We start from the raw sequence: 13,678 nt of genomic DNA, 5'->3' as shown, positions 1-13,678 counted from the left end.
GAATGCGTTGTCTCGAAATAGCTGTTGCGAGAGCTAGAGCGAATTCAAAGCGCGAGCGGCTATTGTTAATTCGACTTACGTAGTGAAACTTCCATGTCGAAAGTTCGGCATTAAACGCCAAAGACAAACTGCGATCTTAATCCGCTATTTCACGGCGCATTCTCGAAACGGTCAGGTGTTGTACTGTACGGGAAATGAATGCAGCGTGTGTAAACAGCGTTCGGAAAGTTTGCACGCTGGGCGTTTCGTCGAGTATCTTGAGCAATTTAAGCAAAAAAAAAAATACAAAAAACCAAAAAAAGAAGCGACGTATCTCGCCGCGCGCGCGTTAAACTATAAAATTCGTGTCGCAACATAAATAATTCATTGCGACAGAAAATGCAGGCAGCAGAATTTTGCCGGAAGGTGCTTTTTGTCTTTTTATCGAGGAACCTTATTTCTGCCCGCGCCTATCAGAAATCTATTACAGCGGTTACTTGCATTTTTCAGGTGTGCTGCGTGTAAACCTCCGCTAGAAATTGTTATCTCTGCCGAAGCGAAATTAGGCCATTTGGCTCGAAGCGCTTGATACTTGTTTCTTGACAAAAATCATGCTGAGCAGCAGCGTACAGTATCGCGTCTCGCACGCGAAGCTCGTGAAATGAAGTCACGACGGCGCAACAAAGCAATGAAGATATCGTTAATGAAAGAGAACGGAGCGCGATCGGTAATCAGCTCGCGTCGTAGGGAAGCAACGTGAACGCAAACGTTACAAAAAGTATCTCTTCCGGATGGACTTTGATAAAACATGTTGCATGCTTCTTCCCCGTGAGCGTAATATTTTAATAAACGTCCCTTATAATGAACAACGTAACGGTCAATCCCACATCGACTTGAGGTGAATTATCGAGTTCGCTCTGATTACCGTATAAAATCCGATCGACGAATTACGGCCACTTATAGACGTATACTTATAGACCAGCGGCCACTAATAGACGTACAATAGCGGGCACTGGCGTGACACAAAGCTACTCTCGACTGTTATTTGACGCAATCTGATTCGACTCGATCAGATCTCGCGTGGAAACGTAGCGCACGCTAAACAGTTGCCGTGTGACACTATAAACCTTTCCCGTATAATCCCTTTCCCTCGCGTATGTAAACCTGACTGCGAGTGACGAAAATTCTTTCTCTCCGGCTAAACCGCTGCTCTTCATTCTAACGTTAGGGGCTGCGACCCTGTACACGTTGAAGATATTTCTCATTCTGCAAGAGGAAAAATCCAGAAAAAGGGGAGAAAGAGAAAGAGCGTCGTGCGTTAAAAATTGATTCTGGTAGCTGAATCACGGTGTGCCTGCGCGCGACGTGCGCTGCTTTGAGATTCGCGACGCGCGCGCGTCGCAACTTGCGGCCGCCGTGCGGAAATTGCCGGTAACGAAGCAAGAAACGTACAATGCTCCGAGAGACAGTATCTTATTATGTAGAAAATAGGACACGCTATGCGCAAAGCTCGTAAAAAGCTGTTGAATATCTCGGCTTTAGAAACTAAAGCCAACTTTTTCCAGCTGGCAGCCAGTATTTTTTTTAGCCGCGCGGCCAAGTAGTCACTATCTTTATTATGTCAATGTATACTTCTTAAGAAGGATTACATTGCCTTAATTCTCAGTCACGTAGGTTGTACATGGACTTCTTAAAGAGACGCGGTAATCGCCAGAGCACGCTGTGGGTTATCTGCACTTCATCATCCTTAATTCGCCGCTTATCGGTTTTTATATCGAGCATATTATTTATAGCGTAGAACACATTAAATTCTTAAAAAAGCTCCTTTCGGCTCGAGCATGCAGTAAACAATGATTCAACGTGTCAAGAGAAATATTTATGTCATACTGAATATTGGATTCGAATCGACAAAACTTGGCTCGAATTCTTTCCGATGGAAAATCACATAAAGATCTATATTTTTCGCACGAAAAATATATTTCGAGCGATGAAAATTTGTCCCGGGTAAAAAACGTAGAAAACTGGAGACAAGACATAAATAACTTGCATGAAAAAAAGAACGATATTCATGAAAAAGCTTACGTGAAAATGTGACGCGGCATCGCGCGAAAGGCTTTGCTAGAAAATCGAAGGATTTACCGTGTTTCCGACCGATCCGGATGTCGTTCACCTCGACGGACATCGTCATAGGAATCTCATCATGTACGGTGAACAGAAAAGATTACGTTTTGCCACAAGACTGGTCACTTTTTACGAGTGGAAGCTTAATAAAGATCAAAAGTGCGGTTTCTCTCAACGAAAATTTTAAATTTAATTTTTAAGAGACATTTCTCTCTCGTGAATTCTCGGAAAAGAGCATTATATATATACAGTTTAAAATATTCAACATTTACATGAAATTTTTATCATACGTAACATTTCGTAGCAAATAAATAAAACTTAGACAACTATATTTAATGTTGAATCTTTATGATTCAAGAGATCGCGCGGGACGATGACAAATGATTGTTGGATGAGAACAGCGAAGATCTGAATTTCGTCAATAATCCAAGAAATTCGATTCGCGAATACTCTGCCATCAGTGGATTACGGAGGAAGAACAGAATGTGGCGACACAAATTGCGAAGTTTCCACGGAACTTGAGAGTGGTTTAATCGATCATGTTCAAATTTCATACCATGTATGTCCGACTGTCACAAAATAGATGACTGATGCGCAATTCCTCGCAGTCCGTTCCATTTGGCAAATGCGTTTGATTATCAATATTCGATATAATAATTTTGTATTAAAATAATAATAAAAAATTACTCTCCTCTCTCTCTCTCTCTCTCTCTCTCTCTCTCTCTCTCTCTCTCTTAATGAATATTAAATGTTGTCTGAACGATTTTAATGTGCACAACAAGAGATATAATTTGGAATACTATTTAGTCGCCAAAGAGGAAGAGGAAGAGGCCTTGTCATACAACTTTATGTGCACGCTGCACATACACGCAACTGCTTTTAAGAGCACTAAGGTTCACGGGAAGGTCCCTGCACTCGATCGGAACGAAGTTACTTTATCGCACGTCACGTATCGGCAACTTTGAGGCTGATATCTTCGAAAAAACTTCGCGCGAAGTTTAAATATTCCTCGATACCTGACGGCCGTCCCTTTAAACCTTTTAGCCCACTTGTTTTACAAATGACGTGTATGTCCAAAGTATAAGGCGGCACCACGAGTGCTGGAAAAGGCATTAACCTCCTTTCTCGACCCCTGTTTCAAGGAAGTCCTGTCGCATGTTCTCGAGCGATTCGTTGACCTTACTTTCAACCGGTATATAAATTTAGTAGGTAATCATCCCTCGAGATACGAGATAATCGGAAAAAGAAAAGATACTTTCACTAAGAAATCGCGCGACTAACGACGCTCTTCCTGCGCCACAGGCTTCGTATTTCAGAAATCTTCGTCACGGAAGGAAAAGAATGGTATCGTGGGAATTATCGATGTCAATAAGGCTCGCGACAATAACGAAGCTCACGCAATACGTGGTTTAAGCGAGTATCGATGACTGAGCGAATCAATTTCAGTTTGCTTCTTGGGGAACACGATAACGAATAAAAGGAAAATATCGAATAAAGAGGATATATGCGTTCGTATTTCTCATGGCATGTAATCTTGTTTCGATAAAGTAAGTTTGCCATCAGTTTAGAGACTTAAAGAGTTACTCAATGGCCCATATTTATAGTTACATGAACCTTGTATCAAAAAGCTTATCAGATGAAATATTCAGAATAAAATTTCATCTTGAGATACAAATAATTCAATAGTTATATTGTGATTAGACAGTAACTCTTAAAAATTACATTCAACTGATTGCGAAAAGCGGTACGATAATTTTTGTGAACCCTGACGCCTGAATATTCAAATAATATTACATAATATTGTAATGCGCGAGATAGTTAAAGGATCTCATATTATTAACTCTTTGTTTCAAGTAATATAAAATGTTAAGTTATTAATAAACAAGAGTAGATATGAGTTATATGAAAAAGTAAAAACTAAAACTGGCTTATTAATTATATAAGAATAAATATGATTCTCGATATGATTAATAACCGTTAGCGTATCTTTTTATTGAATAAATTAGTTAAAATATCAGATTAAATAATTTAGTTGAAATATATATGTATATCTGACAGTCAAATATTTTCTATCCGTCTTTTAATTATGTTTGTGAAATATATAAAAATTCTAAATATTTTATTTTCTCAGCTCGTGTAACATTTAATTCTGGAAATATATACAGAAACGCAGACCTCAAATTTTATTTAAAAAATATGCGGAAAAAGGAAAATATAGTTACGTCGTGATTAAATAGAAACATCGTGAATTTTTTCTCTTATTGCCAGTTAGTCGAATAAAATATCTTGAAAAATCTAGTATCTAACAACTAAGTTAACAATGTCTCTCTTTTTGTTTTATATATGTAATGTATTTTTATTTCACGTAGATATATAACGGAGAGAATATATCTTGTTCCGATCTTCATGAAATATGAACACCAGAAGAGGGAATTTAGATATGAGATTTATTTTTTTAAAACGTTAGTATTCTATTTGTCATAAATTTATTTTGCTGTTATTTTTTTTTTATTTTTCCTTGTTTTCACTAATCAACTAAGCAATCAAAAATTGAATCCGTTGTAACAATAAAAAAATTGTAAAAGTAAAAAAGTTTTGACGATAAACGATTTTAAACAAAATAAAATTATTCGCATATTATCTTTTTATAGTGTTCTGTTGAAAATTGCGGTTTGCCTGAAAATCTTATACAATTTGTGTATAAAATGTTCAATAAATTGACTATAATATATATAAATTCTAAAATGAACTGTTTGCAGTAATTTGTCTTAGTCCATCCATTTTAAGGATAATAGATCCTTTTGAGATGTAATATTTGCCTTCCGCGTTATCTCTTTATTTATCTTTTAATATCCGCTCACTGAAACAAAAAATAATAGACTCATCCCACAGTCGCTCCGCAGTTGTCCGCTCCAATTCTTCTCCTCCTCCTCCTCCTCCTCTTAGATTCATTTGTTGCATTCACACAATACTTGCGAAAATACTAATTAAGACCGCGCATTCTAATCACCAAAGTAGGATAATCGCACGGCATTTTGCATAGGACTCTCGACCTTAATCACACACATTTTATTATTATTGTACACTGCAGTGCAGTGAGATTAATCGAAAAAAATTGTATAATCCGCCCGACACAGAAAACACCTACAGAAAAAAGAAGTGTCAAATCAAGAATATACTCGTATACACACGCAACAATCAATAATCTTGAATTCATAATCAATAATCTGGAAATGAGATTATATATTGCGTTAAACAAAGAAAACTTGCTTGAATGAGAAATAACTTCATATATAGTTCAACTTTTTATTTATATAGTTCAACCAAGGAGAAAAAGTTGAAGTAAAAAGTTGAAATTCTTATAAGAAGATTATAGATTGTTGTTTATATATAAGTTTTGATACGATACTTCTTTTTTTCTGTGTGAGAATAATTTTATTTATACAGACGATAATGATATCTTTAGACAGTTTAGATGATGCATAAATCCCAACGTATGCTGTACCTATCCTTTGCGTTTTTCTTCGAATTTTTCGTCGATTTAAACGTAATCATTCATCAAATCGACTTGCTACAATAAATACCCAATACATTTGCAATCGTTAACTACGAGAGTTAATTAATGTGATCTAATAGTTTAATAGTTCGTAAATAGATAAGTGTTTCAAGGGTAAAACTACGACACACGCAGTTGTATGCTCTACTACCTGTCGCGTCTCGTTACACGATTGACTATAGAACGTGCAGCTTTGTACACAACGCGTTGTAATAATAAAACAAACACCAAGGCTGTGTCTAGCTTCCTCGAAATATTTGAAGTTAAATATCATAAAGTAAATTTTCTGTATGCTAAGTTTTTAACGTTGAATATTATGAAGACAATTTTCTGTATGCTAAGTTTTTAACGTTGAATATTATAAAGTAAATTTTCTGTTCTTTTTCCTTCGATTAATTATCAATATACAGCTTAATTATAATTACGGCTTTTCGTTATTCGAATAACTCGATCCGGCGTTTCGTATTTCATTTCGCGTTGTCAATCTCGAAGTGTCAGGCAAATTATATTTAAACCGAAAGTTCAAATCGGCCAAATCGCTGTATGAAATATATTCAAATCAATAGGTAAAGAAACAATTTATCGTCCGTATATACATCGCGGAACAGTAATTTACTATAACATATGAAGAATATATTATGTATATTCTCTATTCGTTATAGAAAATATATTATATGTTTCTCTTATTTATTATGTATTATATATTCTCTTCACCTCGGTTTTTGCTCCAAATGAATAAATCGCGCGAAATATTGTCGTTCCGAGACACGTTTATACGAATCCTTAATGCTAGCTGATAACACTTACCGTAATAAAGTTATGCGCTGTACAACAGCATTTGGTACTTTTAGTACTTGTCGCGATTGCATTTCGAGCAATACAGCGACACACAAAGCAGCTTATGCCATTACCTGCCTGGCTTGATTCTTGCTATAACGCGAGTGACAAACATCGTGGCCTCGCCGTCTACAAGCGAGTTACAAGCGGCGTAGTATTTAACGTTAAATGTTGTGAAGTAAATGTAAATATAGACATGTGAAACTTTATTTCATCTCGAATTAATTGTCACTATTGTCAGTATATAACTGACATACACGGCTTTTCGTTACGCGTTTCAGTGTGCTACCTAAGTATGACACACAGAGCGGCTGGCGTTTCCTGCCGGTTCCGAGACTTGACAATTAATGACAATACGGTCTGCGGCGGCTTTGCATACAAAGTCGCGCGCTACCAAAACAATACCGAGGACGCGTACGCCAGACAGTCTCGTTACTACGAAATATTTAATGTTATAAAATAACGCCAAATATTCCTTGTATTTTAAATCAATTTCGATAAATGTATTGTACATTTGCACTTTGTTTGTGGATTTATTATTAGCCTTGTCTAAGATTCGCTAATGATTAATTCTGTTGCGATAGGAAGAGCGATTCGAAATGGAAATATTGTTACTCAAATCCTAATTGATGAGAAAATTTACTTTAATCTGGTTGATATATATATAAATGTATATTATTAACAGTAAATCTTAAATGCCATGTATGTACATGTGTATTAACAATAAAAAATGTCATGTAAATTGTTTCTTTTTTAAATAATACATGATTTCTCAAGAATCGATAAACCGCTTAAAACCAGAGGTTATATCTCAAGACAAACTTTATTTGATCTCCTCAGTTAAATCCCAATTACAAATATGACACGGTGAATATCAAACTGATTTTGTCAAATTCTATTTATTAGATCATAAATACGTCATATAAAGTGTTTCTTTTTTAAATAATACCTGATTTCTCGAGAATCGATACACCGCTAAAACCAGAAAATTTAGGTTACATCTCAAGATAAACTTAATTTGATCTCCTCTATTAAATCCCAATTGCAAATATGACATGGTGAATATCAAATTGATTGTCAAGTTCTATTTATTAGATCACAAATAAGTCACGATGAATATGGAAAAAAATATATTCGCCAACGTGCATGATTAATTTTCTCGATGCTGGTTCTGGCACAGTTCTTCAGCAGAAACACGACTATAAATACGGGCCTAAGTGTTCTTTTCTGTTCTCGCGTGATAGAGTTAATCATTTTCGCAAGCAGCTCGCCGAGTCTTATAATTCTTCGTAAGATAAACGAACATTTTATAGACGTGGTAATTTTCATACGAGAACCTGTGTAGAGAGCCGAAGACCGTGCAGCCAAGTTTAACAACCGCGCTCGTAAAATAACAACGTAAAATAACGCCTACGTGTAATGCAAATTCAATGAAATAATATATATATATATATATAATAATGAGATAATGAAATAACAAATAATGGATAGAATTTTAATAGAAATGCGAATGTAATTCCAGATGTTGTGTTTGCCGAGATTAATTTATAATTCGATTGCGCGAACCGTGCATATTTTTATCAATATCTGTCAACGAACTACAACGGTAGTGACGCTAGTTGCATTGTTTCCCAAATAATAAATATGGAAAAAAACATATTCGCCCACGCGCGTGATTAATTTTCCGGGCGGCGCGGCGCAACGCGCCGCAACACGGCAGCTGTACCATTTTCGCGATACGAAGCTCGCAGCGGAACAATAAACTAGTTTACATGATTTGCGAGACGATACTGCAATAACGCAGGGAAAACTCGACATGGACTCGTATCTAGTAAAATGCCAACTGTTAATTAAAGCTTCTGCACGTGAGAGAGGCGGTCACAAAGACAACGGGAAGAACAGTCTCCGCGCGAAAGGTCAAACAAGTATATCCGTCGCCATTGATATCAAATTATTCTTTTTATATTCGCGCGAAAAGCAAAACGGAAGTCCAATAATCGCCGATTCTTTATCTAGCTCGAAAAGATTTACTGGTTTAACCGTTTAAGTCGTTATCTATTCGAACGTAACATTCAATGTTATGTTAAAATGTCTCACTGGTCTGTTATCGGTGGATCATGTTTAATCAAATCCAGTGATAAAAATAAGAGTATATAGTATAAGTATACTGACTTCTAACTTTTCGCACTATAATTTGTAAACTATCGATTCACAACAGACGTCAAGATCGTACAGATACAGAGGGGAGACCAGCTCATTGGCACAGTTTTCACAATTTCGGCATTTGATTTTTTAAACAACTAATTATCATGAGTCACTTTATATATTACTCGTACAGTCATAGTATTACATTAAATTACTGTTGTTACTTAAAATAAAACAGAAACTTTTCTTTTAACTAATAATACGTCATTTTGATTTACTTCTCAAGCTGAAGAACATTGATACAATATTTTGAAACGCTCGAAAATTGACTTGCCACCTCTTGAATCGGAGTTTTCTCTCTTTTTATTGTAATACTTGTTTGAGTTAAATAAAACTTTGGAAAAAGTACCTTTGTTATAAAAGAGATATTTTGTGATAACTTTTCCATCCTTATATATATTTCCATAAATATATAAACGGAACGCAATGCCAACTTGTCTTTTGTGCCAACGGGTCCCGGTCTCCCCTATACCTATTCGTTGTTCCTAAACCAAATCTGACATATTTGGGTCTTTTTATAAAAAGATTTTTTTCGTGAAATATATAATGCATACTATAATGCAGCTGATAATCTTTCGAATCAAATATGAAATATATGAAAGATAAAAGTTATCTTTTTTTTCTTTATAGGGGAACAAAATACATATTTGATAGATGTAATCTATTCTTACATCTCTTGATAATATATAATATATATTTAGGAAGCCAATCGGCTCGAATTCGGCTAGTCACACATTTTTCAATTCAAGAAAATAATAACGATTCTTTAACTTCTCTTTATGATCAAGTTGAGTCGACAATAGGCAAGGAAGAGTGTGAGTGAAATACTTAACAAAATTTCTTTTTCGTCAATTTTGCACGTTCGACTTTTGTATAATGGCACCACTTGAAACAGAAGTATCGTCGAGGAAAACCTTCACGGGGTTTAAAAGCGGAGTTTGCAGGCTTCAGAATTGCTTGTTCGTAAATCATCTTATTTGCAAAATTATATAATATACTTACATGGCATCATTTTTGCCGCCAATTCAAAGTGGGTCTTTAATTTTGTTGAAGAGCATGTAACAGGATTATCAAAATTAAACGCGACCGAAATGCTTTTACATTATATACTGTGCCAAGACTTTTATTATTAGTTCCAATTTGTAATAAACATTTTTCTAGATTGTAATGAAACTTGACTAAATCGCGGTTGTATCACGATTTTCATTCGACATAGAGATATATATGTATATAATCGCCGTTACTTTCCTGGCATTCCAGACCGTAATTACTGCGAATGAGGATTTCGACTAAGAGCAATCTAAGCAATCTATCCGGGAGGAAGAACACGAGGCGGAGGAAATTCTCACAACATGCTCGTTACATGACACAAATAACACGGTTTATCTCGTGCATGAAACTAATTGCTCGAGGACCTATAGACGTTCTAGGGATAAAAGATATCAGATAATTTGTCTCTGGATCGACGAGAAAATGACAAGGTTTATACACTTCAACATTTTCAAAAAAAAATCTAGCGATTGGACGGAACAATAATAGGCTGCTTGCATTCATTGTCCCAGAAATATCAAGAACGGCTATTCGCGACGTAAAAATATCTTATGAAACCAACAACTGCAATTTTTATGTAAGAATACGTAAATAACGGATCGTATTTGCCGTCCCCTTTCAGTCAAATATCAGAAATGCGTTCAAAATCGGACAGGTGACAATTGCAATTCCTAAAATTATCATAAAAAATAAAGGGCCTATCTCAAATCACTACGAAAAGAAACGCCTTCTTCACCTCGCACATCTTTATTTTAACCCTAGGTTACTACCCTCAGGTCTAGAAGACCTAAGCAGAAACGTGATTTTTCCGGCTATATAAAAATTCTCTTTCAAAAATTCTCTTTTACTTTAAGCTTTATTTATGATTCCAAAATGAAATTTATGTAGGTTGCTTAAGCAAACTTTGGCGTTTTAATTAATTAAGAGAGAGAGAGAGAGAGAGAGAGAGAGAGAGAGGTAAAAAATACTAATGTTAAGCACGAGAACGAGAAAGAGCCTTGAAAGAGTCGCTTCTAATAATACATTTCTAAAATCGCAGTAAAAGCATCTTTTTCTCCGTTTAAAAGCATCCTTTTAGAGCTTCGCGTAGCTCAATTGGAAGCGAATTCGTCGAATGGCGCACGTGCAACAGTTTGCATGGAGCAAATAATGACTTCTAGATGGGCGGATCAAACGGGATAATTAAAATCAACGTTGTAAGATTACGTGCGCTTATTCTGCCTCGCATTTGGATACTTGCCATCCCCGGGCCTCCTACAACGGGCACTTCGCAACTTGTCGCGAAATAGAAACGCCCGCGAGCAAATTGAATAAATCCTGTCGGCGCACACGCGATGCATTCCTACATAATTTCTCTCTCTCTCTCTCTCTCTCTCTGTATCATTTAATTTGTTCCAATTTGATTAATTCCCGAGTGCGAACGCGTCTTAAAATCCTACCCCGCGGATCTCCGCGCGGCGTACATCGCCCTGCACATCAATTAAATAGCAAAAATTAGAAGAGAATTCGTAATAGCAACGTGGGAAACGGTACATCCTATTTTCGAGCTGGTGTATGTAATTGCAATGTCACGATTCCTGTGAAATATTCTTCCTCGCTTCTCTCAGTTTTCCAGAGTAAAAAGGAACCAACGTTCGTTCGGCTCTCACGGCGAGATGCTTTACGCAGCGAGAGAGATTAATGATCGTCAGTGGTAGAGACAGTCACTTGCAACGACGGTGCAAGTAGATGACGGCGCGTCGGGCCAGACGTCGCGGTACCATGGCACGCTCGGCGGAGCGATACCTCGCCAGTTTAGATAGCCTGCTTCGCGGCTTCGCGTGATAACGGATAAATGCTCTCGGGAAGAGTTTAATTGCAGATACATATACGTGGTTAAGAACACTCGTTTTGCCCGTGAGGAAATTTCCCCGCATTTCGCTTTAGCGCGCCTTCATACGCGAACCGCAGCGGGACCGTCGCGAAACGAGCAAAAAAAAAAAAAAAGGCAAGAGGTGAAATTTCCCGCCGCGAAAAGTTTCTCTCGGATCGATAAGTAAATTTTCCCCCAAGGTGATTTCGATTAAAAAAGAAATTAGCCAGCGGTCGCGCCGCCCGTGCAGCCGTCTCGTTTCGAAAACTGCACGGGAATCCGCGGTACGGGAAACGTTTTTAAGATCGATATATTTTACAACGGTTCATTTGTCGAGTGAAGCGGGTGTCGCTGTATCGGTGGGAAACCGCGAAGAGTGAAGACACGCGTATAGATATCCGAGAGCGGACTTAAGCCTATCACTAGCGCGAGCGGCAAATCCTCTTATCCGCAACACGTATACGCGCGTTAAGCACCCCGGAATTAACGGGGATGCGTGCCGCTGCCATACTACCGTACAACCAATCTCAAAAGCCCTCCTCCCCCGCGCGTCCGCACCCCCGCCATAATCGAATACATGTACATATACATGTTATATATATATCTCCGGGAGAGAGACGCTCTCGGAGCCGGAGGAAAACGTCGGCGCGCGCGGGCCACGGAAGAAGCGTGGCGCGAGTGAGTAAGTAAGTGGTGACAGACGTTACCTGGTCGGACCGATCCAAGGTCAGGTCACTAGGCCGGGGAACACACGGTGCTGGCTTGCCGTCCTCGCTCCCTTTGCTGTTACGGTATCGACAGGTGCGGCGAGCACGATGCACGGACGGCCGACGACGGGGAAAGACGACGGCGACGATGCGACGGTACGGCCAGCCGCGCGTCCGTCTGGCAACGACGACGACGAGGAGGACGACGAGGACGAGGACGAGGACGACGACGACGGCGGCGGCGGCGGGACGTCGATGGGATGAGAGTCGACGAGCTGGGATGTGCGGGCGTAGCGAGGCTCGCCCCCGTTACCGGGGCGAGGGCGAGATCGACTCGACGGGGCGACGACGACGATCGACGCTCGCCAGCGAGCGCGCGAGAAAGGACGCGAGTCCGGGGCACGGCGGCACTGACGTAGTCGCGCGACTCCACGCCGCGTATCCGCTACCGTCTGTCGACCGTCGCGGTGTGCCGTACCACCGAGCATTCGCATCCGGGGGGAGGGGTGCGCGAACCCGATCTAACCTCCCCGAGCTCCGCCGAACGACTGGCGGGTGGCGGGCTCGAGCGGAGTCGAGCGAGCGCCCGGCGCACTACTCCGTACGCACTCCCCCCCCCCCCCGCGCCCCTCTTGCTCCGTTTAATCCCACCCGCCCTCCCGTGCCGCGCCGCGACGAGCGCGACACCAATCTGTTCTCCCCCCTCCCCCACACTTTGAACAAAGCGCGGAACGTTCAAACTTCAAAGGTGATTCGATGTTCCTCGCGGTTCCGACGTTAAATTCACTCCGCGGTAATCGAGATATTTCTCTCGAAGAATTATGTTAGACACTGACTTGTTCGATTTTTAAAAAATGAATTTTAGAAAACACTTGTAACATTATTTACTTTCGTATTTTGTTAATATATACCCTCCAGAGTGTTTCGGAAAGTGACCATTAAGCGGCGCTGTCCGAGCTACTTTTGCTTCGTTACTGCAATAGGTTTTCAATATTCATGTACTAAATATTAATGCGGTCAATTATATATTGCTCTGAATTTGATATCTAATAAAGACGCGCTAATACTGGAACGACCGACTTTCGACATGTCCTGTTATACTTGTCCCGTTTGATTATTGAAGGTTAAATCTAAAATATATAGATTTGCACGAAAATAGTATTAAGCTCGATTGTTTAAGGATAAATATAAAATTTATACAAAAATAATATTAAACTGCGAAGATCCAGTGAATTCGATCTCGGCCGAAAATGGCTATATCTATGACTTATTTGTGAGATTCACTTATCGGTCAAGTTTTACTTGTTATTTATTAATGTTTTCTTAGTATTAAATATAAAGTATTCTATTCTATATATATGTATGTATATA

At 38.7% G+C, this 13,678-nt stretch overlaps 1 protein-coding gene across 1 annotated transcript in view; it reads right to left on the bottom strand.

Annotated features, from left to right (window-relative positions):
- The window catches only part of LOC112462217 (heparan sulfate glucosamine 3-O-sulfotransferase 5), a 39,881-nt gene extending 27,040 nt beyond the window's left edge, over positions 1-12,841 (bottom strand). The window contains exon 1 of the mRNA XM_025027861.1: positions 12,308-12,841. The gene's annotated coding sequence lies outside the window, so the exon portion shown is untranslated. The remainder of the gene's footprint in view (positions 1-12,307) is intronic.
- Between the last annotated feature and the right edge of the window lie 837 nt (positions 12,842-13,678).

The sequence above is a fragment of the Temnothorax curvispinosus genome, unplaced genomic scaffold (assembly GCF_003070985.1).
Source record: "Temnothorax curvispinosus isolate PA1 unplaced genomic scaffold, ASM307098v1 QBEX01012062.1, whole genome shotgun sequence".
In the NCBI taxonomy this organism is placed as follows: Eukaryota; Metazoa; Arthropoda; class Insecta; order Hymenoptera; family Formicidae; genus Temnothorax; species Temnothorax curvispinosus.
This window is presented reverse-complemented; position numbering and strand designations above follow the sequence as displayed.